At 40.3% G+C, this 23,027-nt stretch overlaps 1 protein-coding gene and 1 pseudogene across 3 annotated transcripts in view; both read left to right on the forward strand.

Moving 5' to 3' along the window:
• The window catches only part of LOC115214918 (high affinity copper uptake protein 1), a 165,750-nt gene that overhangs the window by 122,949 nt on the left and 19,774 nt on the right, over nucleotides 1-23,027 (forward strand). The gene's annotated exons all lie outside the window — the stretch shown is intronic.
• Nucleotides 14,082-14,200, forward strand: LOC115215311 (annotated as a pseudogene).

Consider the following 23,027-nt stretch of genomic DNA (forward strand, 5'->3'; position numbering starts at 1 on the left):
AATTGAATATGTTTCTGGGTGTACCATGCGTGGGCAAAAAAGTTGGAGAGGTCACACTTGGAATACGTTTGATAATATAGTCTGTTGGATCATGGTTGACTTGTAGCTGAACAATTGCTAATTGTACTGAAGACGACGTTCACACGGTACTTTAAACGATTTATCATTGTATCGGGACCTTCAACCAGACAGAAGTAGCTTAATATATCTTAGAACAAAACATCTGTGATTTGAATCTGATTGCTCGTCCATTGTGCCGTAGATCTGCTCATTAAGGACTAATATAAGGCTGCACAATAACTATTATGATTTCAAACATTTCTTTTATAGATGAGGGTCGGGGGAGAAGATCTTTGTGTGTTCGGTCTATGATTTTGTTAAACATTTAATTGGCATTGGAGAAGTACTTTACATTGGGGCAACATAATTATTCTTGTGAAATCGACCGACTCAAATCTTGTTACTGCATAATCGCACTCACTATATGTATGTACCTTATAGGAGCGGTATGGCTGAGACGGCGAAGAAGTTCCCTTTGCGACCACGAAGTTTCGGATTCAATCCCATTGCTTGGCATCTTGGATAAATGTTATTTTCTATAGCCTCGAGTCGACCTTAACCCTTAGTGGGCCGGTGGGGGTCGCTTGGGACCCCAGAAAATTTTAAAAGTTATGCAGCTTTTGCATTTTACATTTAAATGAATTTATATTTATGACATTTATTGTCAATAGTTTGTATATGCACAAACAAATTTTGAGTTAAAAGTTTCCAGTCATATGGATGTTAGAGCATAAAATATGGTAATCAGGGTCCAACTGGACCTCATTGGCCTTCTGTGAAATAATTTTTTTCTGTTCTTATCGGTCTCCTTTGGCGAACCGCTAAGTTATTATATATATGTGTATATAAATTAACACAATATTAATAATATCTTTTATGATTGTGCGGTGGTGGTGGGTGATAATAATTCACCGTTCTAAAAGATCTGTGTCGGGAATATTTAAACTTTTTGTGGCCAGCAGCGTTGTAATGCTGATTCTCCATGAGAATAATGTTAAGGGTACACGTCTGTGGAATACTCAGCCAGTTACACATAAATCCTGGAGCAGATAATTCAGTTCATCAAACAACTGAATCCTCATTGTTTAACGACGGAGATCCACCATTCACCATATATAGCTTATAGAATATTTTGTAATAACATTAGTTGCAGGTATAAGGCAGTGAGCTGGCAGAATCGTTAGCGGGGCCGGGAAAAATGTTTTCGTCCGGCTTTACGCTCTGAGTTCAAATTCCGCCGAGGTCGAATTTACCTTTCATTCTTTCGGGGGTCGATAAAATAAATACCATTTGTGCACTGGGGTCGATGTAATCGACTTAACCCCTACACCCCAGAATTGCTGACCTTGTGCCAAAATGTGAAACCAATATTAGTTTCAAGGTTCAATTCCCTCTCTCCCCCTCTCTCTCCCCCTTTGTCCCCCATTTTGTCCAGCATCCAACCTTTCCTTTCTCTCCCTATCCTCCTCCTCCTCCTCCTCCCCTCCTCTCCCTCTCTCTGTTTAAGCTAATGGTCGATCATTCAACCTCGGATTAATGTCTTTCGGTTTTGTGGCTGAAATCTTAAATATATTGTTTTTAAAATTCTATTTTGCAATTAAGAATATAATTTGTAATTAACGTTTACAATTAATGAATATAAACAATAACATATTAATTACTCTATAGAATACAAAATATTGATTTGTTTCAAAAGTAGAATGGTCGGTTGGTAATTTTTATATGCAATCTCATCAAGTGATTGATAAAATATCGAACTGTATCTCTCTTTAGATGTATGCTATCTTGTGTTGGTTTAATAAATCAATAACACAACCGCTGCATCGTTTATGACGTCGCTTTTTATTATCATACTGCTGCTGCCGCCGCACCTCGGTGCAGCAAAGTCGAAACTGGTACCGGAAGTGAAGAAATTATTGGCCACTTCTTTGAATGGTTATACCATTCCAAAAGGCGGCGAGCTGGCAGAACCGTTAGCACGCCGGGTGAAATGCGTCGCCGTATTTCGTTTGCCGTTGCGTTCTGAGTTCAAATTCCGCCGAGGTCGACTTTGCCTTTCATCCTTTCGGGGTCAATAAATTAAGTACCAGTTACGCACCGGGGTCAATGTAATCGACTTAATCCGTTTGTCTGTCCTTGTTTGTTCCCTCTGTGTTTAGCCCCTTGTGGGTAGTAAAGAAATAATCATTTCGTCTGCCGCTATGTTCTGAGTTCAAATTTCGCCGAGGTCGATTTTGCCTTTCATCCTTTCGGGGTCGATTAATTAAGTACCATTTACGCACTGGGGTCGATGTAATCGACTTCGTTTGTCTATCCTTGTTTGTCCCCTCTATGTTTAGCCCCTTGTGGGTAATAAAGAAGCCTATACCATTCCAAAAGCATTAATGTAAATTACTGGCACCAACAGATTACAAGCCTGTGCACAGGGATTCTGAGAGAACTTTTGAATTTTGCAATTTAGAACAAAATTGTTTGCTACCCGAGGTGTGTGTGTGTGTGTGTGTGTATGTGTGTCTGGTGGGGGAGACCCTCCGTTTTCAGATGGTTCAGTTGAGTTTTGGTTCCTCCTGTGCTTTCGAGTTCATTGGGCAACAAGTTGAGGCCACTGATTTCAGCTGGTTGTACTTTTCTCTGCACTGGCCATGTGATATTGGCCTCTCTCATGTTCGGTTCGGAATGCTTTGCGTTACGTACTTCTCAGTCCCCCTCTGTTCCTTTTATTTCGCATCCATTTGAAAACGTCCTTAGAATGGCGTTGTTCTGCTAACTGGTGTATGTGATCTGTTAGTCTTAATCTTCGTTCTGTTATAATTTCATACGATGATCAAATATGCTGCTGCTTCTATAGGCTAGGGGCCCCGTTAGATATTCGCGTGACCCTTTCTTTGCTCTCTGGGCCTTGAACACAGTTAAATGTCCTTTCATGAAGGCTCCCATCATGCCTTACAAAACTTCTCCCTTCGTTCAAAAAGCTATTCTCTCTTCTCTCTTTTACTAGTTTCAGTCGTTTGACTGCGGCCATGGTGGGGCACCACCTTGAAGGGTTTTGGTCGAACAAACTGACCTCAGTACTTATCTTTTTGAAGCCTGATACTTATTCTATCAGTCTCGTTTGCCGAACCGCTAAGTTATGGGAATGTAAACACACCAATGCCGGTTGACAAGCGGTAGAGGGTATAAACATAGACACAAATACACATATACACACGCATATACATATACGTATATACGATGGGTTTCTTTCAGTTTCCGTCAACCAAATCCACTCACAAGGCTTTGGTTAACTTGAAGCTATAGTAGAAGACACTTGCCCATGGGACTGAACCCGGAACCATGTAACTGGGAAGCAAGCTTCTTACCTCACAGCCACGCCTGCGCTTATGGTAAATAAAATTCTCAGGAAGATAAAAAAAATAGCTTTAGAAAGATAACGAGGACCTTAGCGTAAAAGTTCATAACTGATCGTGACAACCATTTATCATAAAATAAACTGTATCTCTATACTTGAACTGTCTTAGAGATTTTTGTGGCTTGTTATTGTCATTTGTTGTTTGTGAAGAATTTACGTCTGAAAGGCCATAAACGAAATCATTGTGTAACTGACAGTATTCAAACATGAATTTAGTCTTGGAACAAAGGAAAGAAACACAGGTGCATGGTCTTTAGTATTTACCGACATTTTGTCACACAACAGACATTGCTGTGTTGTTGTATTATAGTGTTTAGTACCTTATCGTGAGAATGGTTTTAGTCCCTTGGTAGGGTTTTATGTATAACTTCTTTTAATGTAACTTTCTGGAAAAAAAAAGGAAAAAAGAAATGGAGGAATGTCCCATCTCCATGTCATTACGTGCCATTTGAACATTGGGGTCGATGTAATGTCATCTCTATATCGACCTTCTCAAAATTGCTGGCATTGTGCGAAAATTAGAAAGAATTTTACTGTACTCACTTTACATAATAAATGTATGAAGAAAACTTCCTGGACAACGGAAAACCCACGGTAACGGCACATCGAATCGATTTCTAACAAAAATATTAAATTAACAGCCGTAGTGAAGAGTAAATCCATTAGCTTTAAATTTAATTCAGAACAGAAAGGACAAGGGAAACAACTCCGAAATTCAAAATAATTGAAATTTCAACGATGACATACAATGGAGAGTGGAGCTTTATCGTCAAATTCATTGACAGTTCCAGACAGATTTCGTGAGCAGAGCTTAAAAAGAGTGTTCACCATATCCTGGTGCTGACATGTCTCTCATCCATTCGAAAAAAAGAAAGGTCTTTGGAATGGCAGAATGGCTGATAGCGTTAATATTGGTTTGACGAAGTCTATGGATTAGAGAAAGGATTTCCGATGTCATATTTAGAAATAGAGGGAAAAGATTTGTGAATATCGTTATTGTTGGTTAGCTCAGGCTCAGCTCTGATAGGACAAGCCAATGATCAAAGGCATTCCAGCCGTGACAATCGACCCCAGTACTTAACGGAGAGTACGTGGCCTGGTGAACAAAATTGTTGAGATCACAACTACAAGACTGTGGATTCGGTTTCTGAACCACGTGATGCGTTGTGTCCTTGAATAAGATCTCATTTAACGTTGCTCCGTTCTACTCAGCTAAAAATGAGTGCCGTCTGACAACGGGTGCTTCCCCCTTTGCCCCCTCTGTCCAGCTTCCACACCTTCGATGTTGTTACACCCAGCTGATCAAGGGTAGAAATGCTGAGAGGGTCCCTATGTCCGTTTATGACTACACAGACAGCTAAAGCAATTGGTGTAAGAATGGTACATGTTACCATGACATGCTCGCTTGCGAGTGACGGCTGAGCTTTTTACTTAACTAGTACTTTATTTTATTGACCCCCGGACGGGAAGAAGGCAAAGTGGACTTCGACGGGATTTAAACTCATGACGTAAAGAGCCTGAACAAATCTACAAATTCTACTAATCCAGTGAACTCTTGGAATGTTTGGAATAGAATATATCAGTTCCTTTCTTCAAATGTGTCAGTTTCTACCTACCCTGCGTTTGTAATGAAGAGTTATGGTTTATCTAAGAATTTGTTCTTCCTAAAATTTGGAGAAGCAGAACGTTTTCCTCGCGATAAGCAATTTGTCTTGTATTTCTTGATGTCTGGGCGTTAATTTGAAGACGTGAAAAATGTCTGTTTAATATCGGAAGGTGTTATTGATAACCGGAGAAATTTTAGTATTTCAAACTATTTCTCAGGCGTTATTCGGTTTATCTGGAATATAATATTCCTCAATAGATAATAACGATTATTAAAGAACAAGAATGTTTTGAATTTCGTAATAAAATTTATGTATTTCACATATATTTTACAACAAAGAAAAGGCACCAGGAGATAACGGACATAACAATTTGATTATAAGCAGTCGTAGAACAATTTACACTTGGAAGATCTTTGATAAAACAAACTTTCTCCGTCATTGTTTCTCTGTCAATTTGGTAAATATTCTAACCGGCAGAAACGGTTTGTGAAATAAATTCTGATAACTACGAACTTATGTCTGAGAATGATGCCAAATATAAAGAAACTTGCGGAAAACTGAGTTGAATTATCTATGGCTCAACACAAGTAAATGCAATAAACTCCCGAATTAACGGAAACTTTCGATTCGATGTACCGTTATCGTGGGGTTTTCCGTTGTCCAGGAAGTTTTTCTTCATACATTTATTATGTAAAGTGAGTACAGTTAAATTCTTTTTAATTTTCGCACAATGCCAGCAATTTTGAGAAGGTCGATGTAAAGATGACATTACATCGACATCTTATTGTCCCCGAAAGAATGAAAAGCAATTTCGACCTCGGTGGTATTTGAACTCAGAACGTAAAGAGCCGGAAGGAATGCTTCTTAGCAGTTTGTCCGATGAGCTAACAATTCTGCCACCTCGCCACTTACAATAACTATTCTTTCTACCACAGGCACAAGGCCTGGATTTTGTGGGGAGGGGGATAGTCGATCACATCGACCCCAGTACTCAACTGGTACTTGATTTATCGACCCCGAAAAGAGGAAAGGCAAAGTCGACTTCAGCAGAATTTGAACTCAGAACGTAACGGCAGACGAAATACGGCTACGCATTTCGTCCAGCGTGCTAACGATTCTGCCAGCTCGCCGCCTTATCCGCCTACAATAATAATGGGTTCAAGATTAAGCAGAAGGCCAACAATTTCGGGGAGGGCGGGTAAGCCGATTAAATCGACCCCAGTATTCAACTGGTACTTATTTTATCGATCCCGAAAGGATGAAAGGCAAAGTCGACTTATGCAGAATTTGAAGTCAGAACGTAAAAAACGGATAAAGTACCGCCAAGTATTTCATCCGGCGTGCTAACGATTGTCTCAGCTCACCTCCTACGATAAAATTGATACCTTAGAAGGCGCATGGCTTAGGGGTTGGACAAATGACTGTCGATCGTAAAGGCCGTGGGTCGATTCCCGGTCTGAGAGATGCATTATATCCTTGGGCAAGGCACTTTACTTCACATTGCCACAGTCCACTCATCTGGCAAATGTTAGTGTTAAGACTGACAGAGCTCCTGGTCAGCATCAAAGTAATATTACAAGGCTAATGAATGAGTGGTACGCCTCCAAAACCATTCAAGCATGAAAATGGATGCATTCAGCTGTGAACTATCGTACTCTATCTTGAACATTGTGATTTTTTTTGTTCAATCCCTTGGACCCATAAGGTCGGTAACCTGGTTTCTTTGGGGTCAACATTCCCTCTGAAAAGGACACCGGTCGATTGCTGGGTTCAAGGCCAGCGATTTTGAGGGGAGGGGGGAAAATCGATTACATCGACCCCAGTATTTAGCTGGTACCTTATTATAACCATCCCGCGAGGATGGACGGCAACGTTGACCCCGGCGGGATTTGAACTCAGAATGTGAAGTGCTAAAAGAAATGTCGCTAAACATTTTCTTCGACGTTTTGCCTATTCTCTTAACTGTCAAGGTCACAGAAAAATCATTTAGGGCAACGTGGGTGGGAAGAGGAAGGTTGAGGGTGATAATTAATTTTTCTTCAAATGAAAGGTTTTTTTCTAAATTGTCGAAGCAGATGTTTTCCGGCAGTTTTCTATTATTTCGGAAGTTTATGGTTTAACAACAAGTTTTCAGGCTTTGGTAATATTGTTTCGCTTTCTTCCTCTTTTCTGTTTAAGCAAACAAAAAGTGTAAAGCCGACTGCTTGCTGTTTCTTAAATGGTAAAATGCACAAATGCACATATGGCATTAACAAGTGCATTTAGCTAATCACTAGTCTGTCTTCCAAGCATAAATATGTATGCAAAAATGTATGTGTTTTGCATATGCTCTTTGCTGCTTTGCGTAGTTGCTTTCAGAAACACGTACACACGCTACCACACACACACACACACACACACACACACACTCTGAGACATTTTCGTGTTCGTACGAATCGTCACTGTATGTGATCGTCTGGGTTCAAGTTCGAGGACGTTTTCTTTCTTTTTTCTCACTAGATGTTTTGACAATAATTAATTTCAACAAAACACAAGAGTTTATCTCTCTAATGAGGTTTAAAGCTATCACAATATTAAACGCAGGTTTCAATTATGATATCAAATGCTGTCTCCCAACTGAACATTTATTTAATCAAGTTGTTGTCAGAGAGCTGTGTGTAAAGTTACTTCGTGTGAGCACCGTTGGATTGTGGTAAGCCCGTAGTATACAAAAACTGGGATGCAGGTTCGATTCTCGGTTGGGGAATTTGATTCTATTTACTCTTTCTGATTACGGTTTCTATCTTTAGTCACTCAGTTTAACAATTCCCCTCGATCCCGAGGTGCCTTTAGTGGAGTCCACTCTATTGCGATTAATTGGTTAGGTCCCTGGATCCTGTCTTCTACCTCCGAGTCATTAAAATTAATAGACTAGTTCGTTTTGAGAACGGTGAATCTTGAAGCAAATAAAGCCATAAATAACAGCGTGTAAATATTAGGTTAAAAACCCTTTGGATAGAAAATAGTTCGAAGGCTGCTCGTGGGACTCGAACGTACATCACTTGGTTATATGACAGGCGTTCTTCCATTGGATCGAAGCAATCAATCAAATTTCCTCATTTATTTTAAAATCTTCATTCTTACGAGCGAGAATTCTATGTCGTTGACGTCATCAGAATTTAGAAACGTGAAATCTTTTGAAATTTGCAGGCGGATGATCGAAAGTAAAATGAGATTGAGTGATGTTTATGCCCTTCTCTAGGACATGGAAAAAGGAAGTGAAGTAAAATAACTGCAACTGGGAATCGAAACCATATCGCCAGATTATATAGCGGAAGTCAATCGTGTACTCTACTTTCTTGAGTACGGATTCTTCAGAAGTTAGTTTCGTTTCCTTGTTTGCTTTTATATCCTCCGACACCAACCGTAATAGTAATTTGAAATACGCTGTGAAGTGCACAGATGGAGGTGATGTTGGGAATGGTAGTGAAGATGATGGTGGTGGGGTGGGATGGGGTGGGGCAGGATGGGAGGAATGATGAATAGAATCCATTAGTAACAGGCATTTTTTTTATATAAAAAAGTCAAAACATAAACAAAACAAACAATGTGTATGTATATATAAGCGTATATGTGCTTACGTATATATACATGTATGTATGTATATGTGTATATACGTATTTATGTACACATGTGCAAGTGTATATGTATATATATATATACTGTGTTATTCTGTGTGCGTATAGGTATATATATATATATATATATATATATATGCACACGTGTATATTTCCCTGTTTATATATATATATATACGCATATAATATACGCATATAAAATACTATATATATATATATATATATATATACGCATATAAAATACTATATATATATATTATATATATATACGCATATAAAATACTATATATATATATATATATATATATATATATATATATATATACGCATATAAAATACTATATATATATATAATATATATACGTATATAAAACACTAAAAGTTTTCTATCGACTTCATTTTCGATGAAGCAAGAATTTTTACACGCTAAGAATATCCAATTCTATTAAGATCCAGGGTAAAAAGAAAGAAAAAAAGCGAGAGTGGGAAGATGGGGGCGGGGAAGAAAAGAAAAGAGCAGTTCCGCAGCTAATACATGTTGGTTGATCAATTAATGCTTGGGGAGGTTTTAGTTCGAAATCACTTGTAAGTTTTGAGAGACTGGACTTGCAGAGAGTTCAGGTTGTCGCCATTTAAATTATTTGTTTTCTTATTCTTTCACGTAGCAAGTATTTATGGCTGGTTAAGAAGGAAGTCGGTATTAAATTGGAAAGTTGTATTGCAAATGGTGTCGAAGTAATGGCGGATAAAAGTGTTTGTGTGTGTGTGTGTGTGAAAGAGAGAGAGAGAGGGGGGGAAGTAATGGTGGGAGTGGAGGCATTAATAAATGAAATGTGGGAATGAGGTTAAGACAAAAGTAAAGGGATGAGAGAGAGAGAGAGAGAGAGAAGGTTGATATGAGGAGAGAGGAAAAGAGAGGAGACGAAAATAAAAGTGAACTAGGTGAGAATAATTTGTGAGAGAGAAGAGTGATTAGATTGAGCTATGGTAAATGCCAAGTACGAGACCCTTCTGCAGGATTTCAAGGAGAATAGAGATGACAAATTATGGCTTTTTCCAGTCGAGCTTGGTTGTAGAGGGTTCTCTGCCCAGCCGGTGTGGAAAATACTTACAGCCATTGGGATGAGAGGAAAGGAGCGGAGGGTGGGTGTGCACATGATGTGTGAGGCAGCAGAAAGAGCCTCTTGCTGGTCATGGAGAGGAGTGAAAGCAGGAAGGAGTTGAGGAGCAGTGATTTGGCCACGTCTGCTGACCCACCGATGGGAGGGTTTTACGGTTCAGGGTCGAATCCCCTGATGATGGCTGCCCCCTCGTTATCGAGTATGGCCATTGCACGAAGCTTAACTGTTACTGGTGCCGTGATCGAATGTGACTTTTTAGCCCAGCTAAAGATTTACAATGTCTTGTACAGAATTGGCAGCTAAAACCTTTACCGGTAATAGCCGGCTGTAGTTGTAACTGGGCTTCATGTACCTTTGCATGTCGTTTAAGTCCTCCTGCCGAATTACACTCTCTTTCACATGCCCGACAGATATGATTAGTATGGTGTGTAGCAGCACCGCCAGTGGCCAGGTTGTCACTCATCTGTCTCGTTTTATGACTACGAAGATAACTCATGAGTCCAGCTTTACCGAGGTGTTATTAACATACATACATGTATACATACATACGTGTGTGTGTGTGTGGGTGTGTGTGTGGGTGTGTGTGTGGGTGTGTGTGTGTGCATTCTTTACCAGTTTCAGCGCGAGAGCTGCAGCTATGCTGGGGCACCGCCGTTTTGCTCCATTTTCACTACTTGAAGCCTCCTCTGAATGAAGGAATTTGATGTCGCTCTCCTCATCTGCGTTTCCTGCCGCGAGGTAGGTTCATCCGGGACTCTTGACAGGAAGAGATCCAGTTTTGGTTTGAAAACACCAGCCTCCATTGCATGTCGGTCTCTCGAGCTTTTCAAAAGGATATTGAAGAGTTGTGGGTCCTTAAAACCCAAGCCGTGACAATATTTCGTCTTATATACTGATGGCAATGTTTGGATTGTTTGTGTAATACAATGACGTCCCGTTCTGCTGCTTGTGTAGCTTCCAGTGCCAAAGTTTGGTACGAGTCCTTCAAGGAATTATCGAGATGTATTTTATATTATTGCACGTCTTTCCCGCCTTCGTTCTGAGAAGTAGAGTCTTACCTCTCCCTGTCGCAGACGTCGCATTGAGACAATCTTCTTTGTGTAGCTTCGCTGGATGGCTTCGAGTTCCACCGTTACTCATCAGCTTGTCTTTGAGAGACTCATGTTTACATCACAAACTGAACTTTTCCAGTGTATAGCAACAACAAATATTGGAATCGTCTGTGACACACAGACACACATACTCACACACGCACACGTAGGTATGTATCTATATGAACATGTACAGACAACAAATTCTACTACACGTATACGAACATCTCTGTTTTTCTTGAAATTCTAAGGAAGGGATCTTGGATCTAGGTTATGATTAGAAATTTGTGCTTCATTGGCAAGAAATCTAGAAAAAAATAATTAAATATTTTTTTCTAATTTTGGCAGAAGGCCAGCAGTTGAGAGGAGGGGCCTACTCAATTAGATCGCCCCCAGTACTTAACAGGTACTTTATTTTATCGACTGCGATAGGATGAAAGGCAAAGTCGATCTCAACGGTATCTGAACTCAGAGAGGAGAGCCAAAAGAAAGGCCGCTAGGCATTTTGTCCAATGCGTCGACAGTTCTACTGCTGGCTCACCGCCTTCAACAAAACTAAACACACACACACATATGGAGAGAGAGAGAGAGAGAGAGAGAGAGAGAGAGAGTGTGTGTGTGTGTGTGTGTGTGCGTGCGTGTATGTATTGCTGCTAGAAAGAAGAATGCGAGAAATTTCGAGACAAAGACAAATACTTTATATATTTATTTCGTATAAAAAAGAATGACGAAATATGGCACAGGGGTCATTGAGAAAAGAGAGACTATAAGTTTTATTTTTGTGTGTACATGTGAAGGGACGAGACTTGCGGTCAATGTTGCCGTTTGGTGCAATAATCTTTTCTGCTAAAGGCACAAGGCCTCGAATTTTGGGGTAGGGGAGTGTTTCACTGGTACTTAATTTATCGACCCCGAAAGTACAAGTCAGCTTCCGTGTAATTTGAACTCAGAACAGGGAGAAACGCCGCGAAGCATTTTCTCCGACGTGCTAACGATTCTGCCAGCTCGCCGCTTTGACGTGCTGATAATAAAATTCCTTTCTTCTATAGGCACAATGCCTGAAATCTTGGTGAGAGGGGGCTAACTGACGTTATCGACTTCAGGATCTAACCAGTGCTTGTTTTATCGACTCGGAAAGGATAAAAGGCAAATTCGACCTCGGCGGAATTTGAACACAGAACGTAAAGAAGCTGAAGAAATTACCGTGAAGCATTTTGTACATCGTGCTAACGGTTCTGCCAGCTCGCTGCCTTTACCCATAAAATGTTTTTGTTTGGAGTCGTTCTTCCCCATTCTGAAAGATTATAAATGGTAATTAGAACGAGCTTACAGTATGCTAGACATAACAGGAGCCTTTTGGCAGAAGGCTATCAAGTTGACTGTAGAAGTAGCAGAGATTGTCTCGAGGTGGGGCTGTGGATTAGAAAGTGTGAGACTTAGAGGGGTGGTGCTACCCAGGGTATTGATAACTGGGTATGTTGGGGCTTGATTATTATGGCCGAGTCACCTGAGTAAGGAGGTCTGTTGTTGAAAGACCCGAAACACCTAATGACCCCAGGAAATAACGCTGACGATGTGTCCAGCTGCATCACAGGATGTGGTAGGAAAAAACTGACTTATATTACTATGCATCTATATAAGTGTATGTGTGTATATATATATGATTATCTATCTATCTATCTATCTATCTATCTATCTATCTATCTATCTATCTATCTATCTATCTATCTATCTATCTATCTATCTATCTATCTATCTATCTATCTATCTATCTATGTCTGTCTGTCTGTATGCATTTCTATGTATATACAGCTGACTGGCTAGTTGGCTGGCTGGCTGGCTGGAAGGTTAAGAGGATGGATGACGCAGTCCCGGAACTTGGCACAGCTGGAACTAGATCCAACACAGAGATAAGCGTTATTAACTCCACGGTGTAACTGCATGAAGGAACACTTTTCTACCGGTAGTTTTCTAGAATGGCCACAGCTGTATTTTGACAAGTTATACCAATATGAAGTCACTGAACGACTATGGCGATCCAAATATGACCACCATTCCAATAAACGTGCTTAATGTTATTGCTGATTCACTGACGGACAATATTCATTGACCTCTTAAGGCGGCGAGCTGGCAGAAACGTTAGCACGGAGGGCGAAATGCTTAGCGGTATTTCGTCTGTCGTTACGTTCTGAGTTCAAATTCCGCTTTCATCCTTTCGAGGTGAATAAATTAAGTACCAGTTGCGCACTGAAGTCGATCTAATCGACTGGCCCCTCTCCCAAAATTTCGGGCCTTGTGCCTAGAGTAGAAAAGAATATTTATTGACCTCTTCCTACTTTTGTAGACTTTCAGGGAAATAAATACTTGGTGTCTTTGAATAATATTAACAGAATATTAACTACCTATGTCTTTGTATATATATATATATATGTGTGTGTGTGTGTGTGTGTGTGTGTGTAAATGTGTATATGTATGTGTAAATATGTGTGGGTGTATATACGTTTGTGTATATGTATGACTATGCATGTATATATATATATATATATATGCTTTAAGGGTTGTGAACTTTTCTACCCATGTAGAGGATTTTTTCTATTTAGGCATCTTAAGCTTAAATTTTCAAGTATATATATACACCGATACATACATGCAAATATGTGTATATTTCTTCATTTGAATATGTGTGAATGTATGTGTATATGTGTATATATGTGTGCACATATATATATATATATATATATCTATATATATATATATATATATATATATATATATGTATGTGTATGTATGTATATGTGTGGCTGATTGGTTAGCTGACTGTATGGAGGGGTGGGTGGATAATTCTCAGGTTGGCCGGAGAGATAGATGGTGGGATTTGGTTGCCAGTTCTCAGAACTGGGAACAGCTGGAATGTAGTATGTGTATCTGATTCAATTTTAATGAGCTGGACTTGGGTGTGTCCCTCCATGACTCTTCGGTCTGAAAATGTTATTATGGCACAGCCAAAGGGGTGAGGGTGGGGTGGAGAACGAACGGTGTCGGTGGCCCTTTTCAGCGCTTCAGAAATTAGTGGAAATAATGGAAGAAGCTGTGGTCTGAACTTAGACGTGGATCAGTTCTTTGTAACTGGGTGGATTCCATTAAAAAGTACCCAAGGAGGAGTTGATGATGTATTAATAAACGGCGATATCATGTTGAATGCATCGGTTCTCATCTGATCACCGAAGTTAAGCAAAGTCAAACCTAGTTAGTACTTAGATGGGTGACCGCTTGGGGAACCTAGGTGCTGTTAGCATGTTACACTTAAATGGGTGCAGGAGTGACTGTGTGGTAAGAAGCATGCTTCCCAGCCATGTGGTTCTGGGTTCAGTCCCACTGCGTGGTACCTTGAGCAAGTGTTTTCTACTGTAGCCTGTGGCCGACCAAAGTCTTGTGAGTGGATTTGGCAGACGGAAACTGAAAGAAGCCCGTCGTATAAATATATATGTAAATATGTGTGTGTGTGTGTGTTTGGGTGTCTGCGGTTCGGCAAAAGATACCCGATAGAATAAGTACTAGGCTTACAAAGAATAAGTCCTGGGGTTGATTTGTTCCACTAAAGGCAGTGCTCCAGCATGGCCGCAGTTAAATGACTGAAACAAGTGAAAGAGTAAACTTATTTCTCCAGTTTCACTTCTCGTTTGAATTATCGTAATTACAACTAATTAACTTAGCTAATTTACTCTGCTGCTCTTTTAAAATTTTGAATACGGCTAAGGAGTGCCCAGTGTTACCTTTCTGAAACCCACAAGGGTCTGCATACTTCAGAATGGAAACTGCTGGTCAGTTTCAATGACAAAATGTTGGGAAACGCTGAGAGACAATACGCAAGGAATCGCAATGAATGCAAGGAATCACAATGAAAGCAAGGAATCGCGAGTTGTCTCTCATTTCATCTTAGCGTTTCCCAACATTTTGTCATCGAAACCCATTTTGGGAAATCAATGCATTTAACATTTGACTTCTTTTTTATTGAGAAAATATTCTTCAGATTTTCTTTGCTTAAATGTTATGCTGTGGCCCGTATGCTGTGCCTTATGGTTTATTGTTCATAACTTACTAGCAGTATCGCCCGGCGTTGCTCGGGTTTGTTTCGACCATTTAGAATTGGAATTTTTGAAAAGTAAAAATTTTGCATTATTTAGCTTGTTATTCTCTTTAAGTGAACATTTTTTTGGTTGAAATACACCGAAAAATGGCGACACAGCTGTCAAAAAATTGTAAAAAATAGATTTTCAAAGAAAAAAAAGCACCTTTTTGATGTAAATAATTTTTGGTGTTAACATGGTCCGATTTGAATTTTTTCTTCTACGGAAGGAAGAGCAAGCCTTCTATCATACTTTCAGTTTTGGCCAACTTGCGCCTCAGGGTCTCGGAGGAGATAGTGTTAGTTGAAGGCTACCAAACCTGCCATACACAGACAACTTCAGCTTTATATAGAGATTTATGAACAGTTTACATTTTTATAAAATATTTCAAAGGGTGCGATTTTAATACGCGACGTTTATATTGCGATCCAGTTTGGGATGTGACCTATACGGGTTGTATACTTGTTCGAGTAGGGAATCATTTAGGTCCCTTGTCAACAATCTCGTGTTGGTCAATTTCCATATAAACGCTAGCTTCTAAATTTCTGTAATGAATAGATACAATATTATATATTTTTTAAGTGTGAAACTCGAAGTAGATAAAGCTATAAATGACAGCGTGTGTGGGGTCAAAACCCCTTTTGGGTAGGAAAAGTCGAAGGCTGCTCGTGGGTGGCATTCTACCATTGAACAAAACAATCCTTCGAATTTCTCTGTTCATTGTAGAAACTTTGTTCTTACCAGCAGGAATTATTTCACGTTCTCTCGAAGTTTCGAGCGGGAATTATTTCACGTTCTCTCGAAGTTTCTAAATTGTTATGAGGTATAAATATTGATATTATTATATCACTTGAACGTTAACTGATTATGCAGGAAGTTGAGTCAATGTTTGTGACCTTATTTCCTCGGCTTTAGCGTTACTTCCTCACGTTCTGTGCCACCCTTTCCTACTAACTCAGTAAATATACTAAAGTGTGCCATCATTTATTTTACAACACAACTGGAAAATCTGCCAATTTTCTTAATAGAAGGTTGATTTATTACGCTCTAGTATGCGGCCACCAATTTTCTCACACTTACCTTCTCACTGCTTTCAAACAGAACAGGTTTATTGTAATACTTAAATTCAGTTCATGAGAATTATGAAAGCTTTTTCAAGTGCTATCCATTTTCCAGTTTATTGCTATGTCACTGTTCCATATCTATTATTGAGACTGACTCTGTGATATGGGTCGGTGTTCTATTTATTAGTTAGACTGACGTGGCATTGGGTAAGTGTTACAAATCGCCACTTGTTTCATCCTCTCCCTCCCTCCCTCCCTCCACTCTCTGTCTGGCTCACTCTCACCGTATAACACATATTATCGTATATTGTTATATATCGCCTGTCACAGTGCGCTTCCTCGTATTGTTGTAGCTTTCACATGATGCCACCCCGCTGGCATGGCGGGGGAGGTCGCAGTTCCCCCTGGACAGGCCGCTAGTTCGTCCCATTTACAGGTGAGCAGACTGTGGAACTGAGCAACGTGAAATGAAGTTCTATATTTAAGAGATGAGGAATTATGTACATTATTTATATTTGATGGATATTTGTCCTCATCTTGTTTGTTGTTAACACAATGTTTCGGCTGATATACCCTCCAGCCTTCATCAGGTGTCTTGGGGAAATTTGGAACCTGGGTTCTCATTCCTAAGGTATTTTTCGATGTTATTATTATTGTTCTGGTCACTGCTTGGAATCGAACTCGGAATCTTAGGGTTAGTATAGCCCGCTCTCTTAACCACTATGCCATATGTTTCGCTCAAGAACACAACGTATTGCCGGTCTGGGAATCGAAAACACGACCTCGTGGCCCTGAGTGCGACACCCTAACCCTTTAGCCATGCGCCTTCACACACACACACACACATACCACACAACACACACCACACACACACACATGCACGCTCGCGTGCTCAGGGCGAGCTTCTTTCAGTTCCGTCTACCAAATCCACTCACAAGGCTTTGGTCGGCCTGCAGTGGGACTGAACCCGGAACCACGTGACTGAGAAACAAACTTCTCACCACACAGCACAGAATTGAATAATGTTTCTTCTTACATGTTTACTGATTTCTGCCATTGGGTTGCGGCCATGCTGGAGCACTACTTCGAACCGTTTCAGTCGAAGAAATGAACTCCAGTTCTTATGTTTTAAATCTACCACTGATTCTATCAGTCATTTTTGCCGAACTGCAACACTTTGGTTGCCTTTAGCGGAGTCCACTCGGTTAGAAGTATTCAGGACAAGTCCCCAGTCTGAGCATACCTCTCTATCCTCCTTCAGTCTCAGGGAGCCTGCAAAGGGCCACGACGATTCATGGGCAATTCTTCCGTTATGTCTGTAAATCTCTCTATATATAAAGCTGAAGTTGTCTGTGCATGGCAGGTTTGGTAGCCTTCAAGTGAGACTATCTCCTCCGAGACTCTGCGGCGCAAGTTGACCAAAACTGAGAGTAAGATAGAAGAAGTCTTGCTCTTCCTTCCGCAGAAGAAAACATTCAAATCGGACAATGTTAAGACCAAAAATGATTAATATCAAAAAGGTGCTTTGTTTCTATGAAAATCCCTATTTTTTACGATTTTTTTTACTGCTGTGTCGCCATTTTTCGGTGTATTTCAACCAAAAAAATGTTCACCTAAAGAGAATAACAAGCTATATAATGCAAAATTTTTACTTTTCAAAAATTCCAATTCTAAAGGATCGAAACAAACCCGAGCAACGCCGGGCGATACTGCTGGTTTAAATTAAAACAAACAACTGCAAAGTATTCCGGTTCTCAGCATATTAATTCCACAAGGGTGAAAAGTAAAGTTACTTCTGGTGGGGGATATTTGAACCGAGAATGTTGTGATACTGATTCAGTTTCGATTCTTGTCCATGTCACTTTGTAAGACCCTTAGAAAAGGACTGAATGCTATACGATATTCCCATCTGCTTCTTGAAAACTAGCCTGAACTGAAATATAATAATCTAACAATGTCTTGAATGTACCGAACGTGTCCTATCCTCCGTTTATTATCCTTGTTATCTGAAAGTCTCGGCTCTAACGCCCACTTCACTATCAAGCTCAACCTTATTATTAAACGTCTCTTATCAGTGGGAGTGTGTATCACAGCTGGTCCGAGGTGAGACAAGCCAACCTGACGGCCGCATTAATGCTTGCACCCTGGTTCATATCCTGCTACGGCACCACCCCTACCCTACCCCCAACCATTTAACCCCCTGGCTCACAGTATGACTCACCTTTTCACACATTACTATACATTTTCTGTTTTCCTAACACCCCGACTCCCTCACTCTCTCCCTTACTCTCTCTTTCTCTCTGCTTTCAGTTCTCCCCCCTCTCTATTCCAACTTACGCTTGTCCCCCAGCTCCCTCTCTCTTTTTCTCGTTCTTCAGTTCTCCCACCCCCTCTCTCTCTCACGCACTCCCTTTCATGAGCTCCTCTTTCTCTCTCTTTCTCCTAACTCTTGTCTCCCAGCTTTCTTTCTTTCTCTCTCTCCCTCACTCTCTCACACTCCCTCTCACGAACTCATTTTTCTCTCTAACTCTCTCTTTCCAGTACTCTTCTTTTCTTATAGCTCCCTCTCTCTCCCTTACTCCCTCTCTCTCACCAACCCTCTCTCCAGGTCCATCGCCTGCTCTCTCTCTCTCTCTCTCTCTCTCTCTCTCTCCAACTCTTGTCTGTAGCTCTGTCTCTCCCTCTCTCTCCTTCCCCTTCTCCCGTCTTTCTTCCTTTCTCCCCTTCTCTCTCCCATTTTACCCACTTTTCTCTCTTGTGAATGGATTCCTTGTGACGGAAACTGAAAGAAGCCTGTCGTATATTTCTATGTGTGTATATGCGTGTTTGTATCTGTTGCTACCACTTCTTGACAATCGTTGTTAGTTTGTCCTGTGAGCTAGTGATTCGGCAAAAGCGACTGATAGAATAAATATCAGACGTAAAAAAGATATGAGTACTGGGTTCGATTCATTCGAGTAAAACCCTTCAAGGCGGTGCCCCAGCATGGCCGCATTCCAATGATTGAAAGAATTAAAAGATAAAAGTACAAAATGAATTAACAAATACTTGATAGTGTTCTTGTGAATGAACGTCTTGTTGTTGTTACTGTTGTTGTTTAGTTTTTGTTGAGCTCTGGATTAATTAGACCGCGTGATCAAAAACGTTCCAGCCATGACTAATCCATCTATATTTTAGTAGGTCAGACGATCGCCTTTATAACTTCCTTTTTCGTTCAGGATGGCTGACCGAGTTCTGATAAAGCTTTATTCATATTTTATTTCTTGTTAGTAGTAGTAGTAGTAGTAGTAGTAGTAGTAGTAGTACTGGCGGTGGTGGTGGCCATATTCACTGACAAGACGCACCTGTCTTTTCCCTTCATCTATTATCTTTTAAACTTAAACTTGTTTCAGTCATTAGACTGCGGCCATGCTGGGGCACCACTTTGAAGGGTTTCAGTCGAACAGATCGACCCCAGGAGATCGTGTATTTTTTAAAAGTCTGGTACATTATCAGTCTCTTTTGCCGAAGTCCTACGTTACAAGGACGTAAACAAACAAACACCGGGTGTTAAGTAGTGGGAGCAGATAACAAACACAGACACACACTCAAATACACGCATGTACACATACACAGACGCACACATATGTATAACGGGCTTTCGCACAGTTTCCAACTACGAAATCCATTCGCAAGGCTTCGGTCGGTGAAATAGTAGAAGACTCTTGCTCAAGTTGCCGCGCAGTGAGATCGAACCCGAAACCAAGTCGTTGCCTGTGTCTATATATCTCTGAAATCTCTAATAAACAGGTGGTGGTGGTGGTGGTGGTACCGCTTGGGGTGGAGATGAACCGCTTTGATATTTTTGTCTTTCTCGAAACACGTGAGACAGGACAAACTCAGTTTTAACATTTAAAGTTGAGAACTAAGAAATTTAAATTAAAATGACATTCGTAATGAAGACAAAAGTATAATTAACTTAATAAATAATTATGGTAAAAAAGACAAGAGAGATAATTATGATAATGATTGTTTCTCTTCGCCAGGGGTGTAGTTTTTGATAAATTAGAATTTTGTGGGTTCTCTACATTATGTTCGTATGAACTTTACCATTTGGTTCTTATGCAAACAACGTTCCTTGGTATTTTCTGTTGGTTCCTAAGGCGAGACAACCAATTACAGACAATAATCGCGATCGAGTTTCAGATTCTGTGTGCTGAAAGTTTCTTTCAACTATGGATATTGCATGCATACATACATGCATGCATATGTACGTACATGCATGATGACCGTCCACTCGTGACCGAGGAAGACCATTGCTGACCTTCAGGAGCATTAACTTATATTTTACATTTGTGGTTCCGTTGGTGTCTAATGAGCCCTGCTCTTGACAAGCATACGCGACTGCAAACATTGCAAACCAAGCTTTCTCCATTCACCACACCCGCCCATACATACATACATACATGATGGCTGCCTCCTCGTTATCCAGTATGGCCATTGCACGAAGCTTAACTGTTACTGGTGCCGTGATCGAATGTGACTTTTTAGCCCAGCTAAAGATCTACAATGTCTTGTATAGAATTGGCAGCTAAAACCTTTACCGGTAATAGCCGGCTGTAGTTGTAACTGGGCTTCATGTACCTTTGCATGTCGTTTAAGTCCTCCTGTCGGTTTACACTCTCTTCCACATGCCCCACAGATATGATTAGTATGGTGTGTAATACCACCACCAGTGGCCAGGTTGTCACTCATCTGTCTCGCTTTATGACTACGAAGATGACTCTTGAGTCCAGTTTTACTGAGGCAGGGTCTTGCACAGACACTGCATGTCAGCATCATAGGATGACCCTTCCCATCTGGAAGTGTAACAGCGATGCCCTTCCTGACATCCCTCCTTAGTTTTTCATGTGCAACTCGAGATTTCTCAAAAGTGGCTGTCCCCTCGTGCACAATGCTTCTCCACCTGCTACGATCAATAGCTATGCCTTCCCATGTGTCAGGAGAGATGCAAGCATCTCTTAAGGAAGCCTTCAGCAAGTCCTTATACCTCTTCTTTGGTTTATGTGGAGGTCGTTCTCCTTTAGCTAACTCTCCATAAAAGAGTTGTTTTGGCATCCTTGAAGCCTTCATCCTGACCAGATGACCACTCCATCTGAGCCTTTGCTTTAACACAAGAGCTTCTATACTTTCACATTGAGAGCCTTCCAATATTTCAAGATCACTGATGCGGTCCTTCCACTTAATGCCATAGATCCGTCTGGGACACATCTGATGGAAACGTTCCAGTTGTTTAAGGTGATATCGATATGTGACCCACGTCTCGCAGGCATAGAGAAGAGAAGAGTGCACACATGCCTTGTACACCTTTATCTTTGTCTTTCTGCATGTGTCTCGCCGACTCCAGAGGCGCTTTTCTAGCCTTCCGAAAGCAACACTTGCTTTCCTAATTCTATATGGAATTTCATCATCCAAATTGCTATATCTATTAATAGGGCTTCCTAGGTAGACAAACTGATCAACTACATCAAGTCGTTTACCATACACATAGATATTTGGTACACTATACTGCTTACCAGGTGCAGGTTGGTGCATGACAACAGTTTTCTTGAGATTGACTGTCAATCCTAAGGCAGTGCAAGCATCAGGGAATGCATTCAAAATGTGTTGCATATCAATCTCTGTGTGTGCTACCAGCTCACAATCATCAGCATACATACATACATACATACATACATACATACATACATACATACATGCATGCATGCATGCATGCATGCATGCATGAATGATGACTGCCTCATCCTGCTAGAGGACAGCAGCCTCACATTTAGCTTGATTTGTTCTGATTTACTTTCATCCTTACACGTTCGCAGATACGATTTTTAACGTCGCAGTGCATCCATCGCCATAGGACTTTATAAAATTCAAAACATGAAGAAAGGAAATGATAAGGGGGCATCTGTTCGTCTCTAGATTTAAGTGGCAAAAGCTCGTACAACACTTTTGCCATTCTTTCTCGGTTGTCATGGTAGGTTCCAGGGAATCGCTATATCACTGGTTCTATTTTTGACTGCAGAGTATCTTTCCCCAAGATATGGTAATTAAAGTGTGACTTCACGCTCCCCACAACTTCAGAACTCACATTCTGGAGCCTCACCGACGGATGCAGTTTAATGACGTAACCAGAACAAACATATATGTATGTATGCATACTTATATACATACACATATATACACTTACATATACATACATACACAACCCGCCCATCTATAACGGATTAATAGTGGAGATGGTGGTGAATCCCCAGGACCAACTTAATTTTTTTTAAGTGATTGAAGAAGTTCTAGCTGAAGATGCAGCTTTAATTAATGTTTGTAACACCATGCATTCAGTTTGTAATTATGCAGATGCACTCCCTGCAATGTATCCATTTAAAAGACTTTCAGAAAGCATTTCCCATCTGTGCTGGAAATAAAGGAATAAAAACTAACAGAATACGAAAGAAAATCAACAAAAAGAAACAAGCAGAACAAAAACATTTCTCCTTTGTTACAAAATTTCGGCTTTAAAATGCCCCTAATCAAGCAAAATATAAGGGGTTGAAATTAGCCCTGAACTGTACGTGGATGGAGTTGATGGGGAGCGACATGGGTAGGTTGGTGGTGTGATATAAACCAATCAACGTCGAGCAATTCTTGTTGATGGTGAAACTTAAATTTTTTAATAAGTCTCCACATTCATCTTTCTCTCTTTCCGTTTCTTTTTTTTTATCAGCGCTCGGCATTGTTTGTAATTTGAGTTTCTGGAAAAGATCAAGTTAAAATTGACTGGAATTTCATTTATATTCTTTCTCAAATTCTCGTACTTTTTTCTTACAAAGCCTTAGGTTAAGAATAACAATAAAACTTCCGTTGCTGTTTATTATATTATTTAGTTTTATCTCAACAC

This window comes from Octopus sinensis, linkage group LG8 (genome assembly GCF_006345805.1).
Source record: "Octopus sinensis linkage group LG8, ASM634580v1, whole genome shotgun sequence".
Classification (NCBI taxonomy): domain Eukaryota; kingdom Metazoa; phylum Mollusca; class Cephalopoda; order Octopoda; family Octopodidae; genus Octopus; species Octopus sinensis.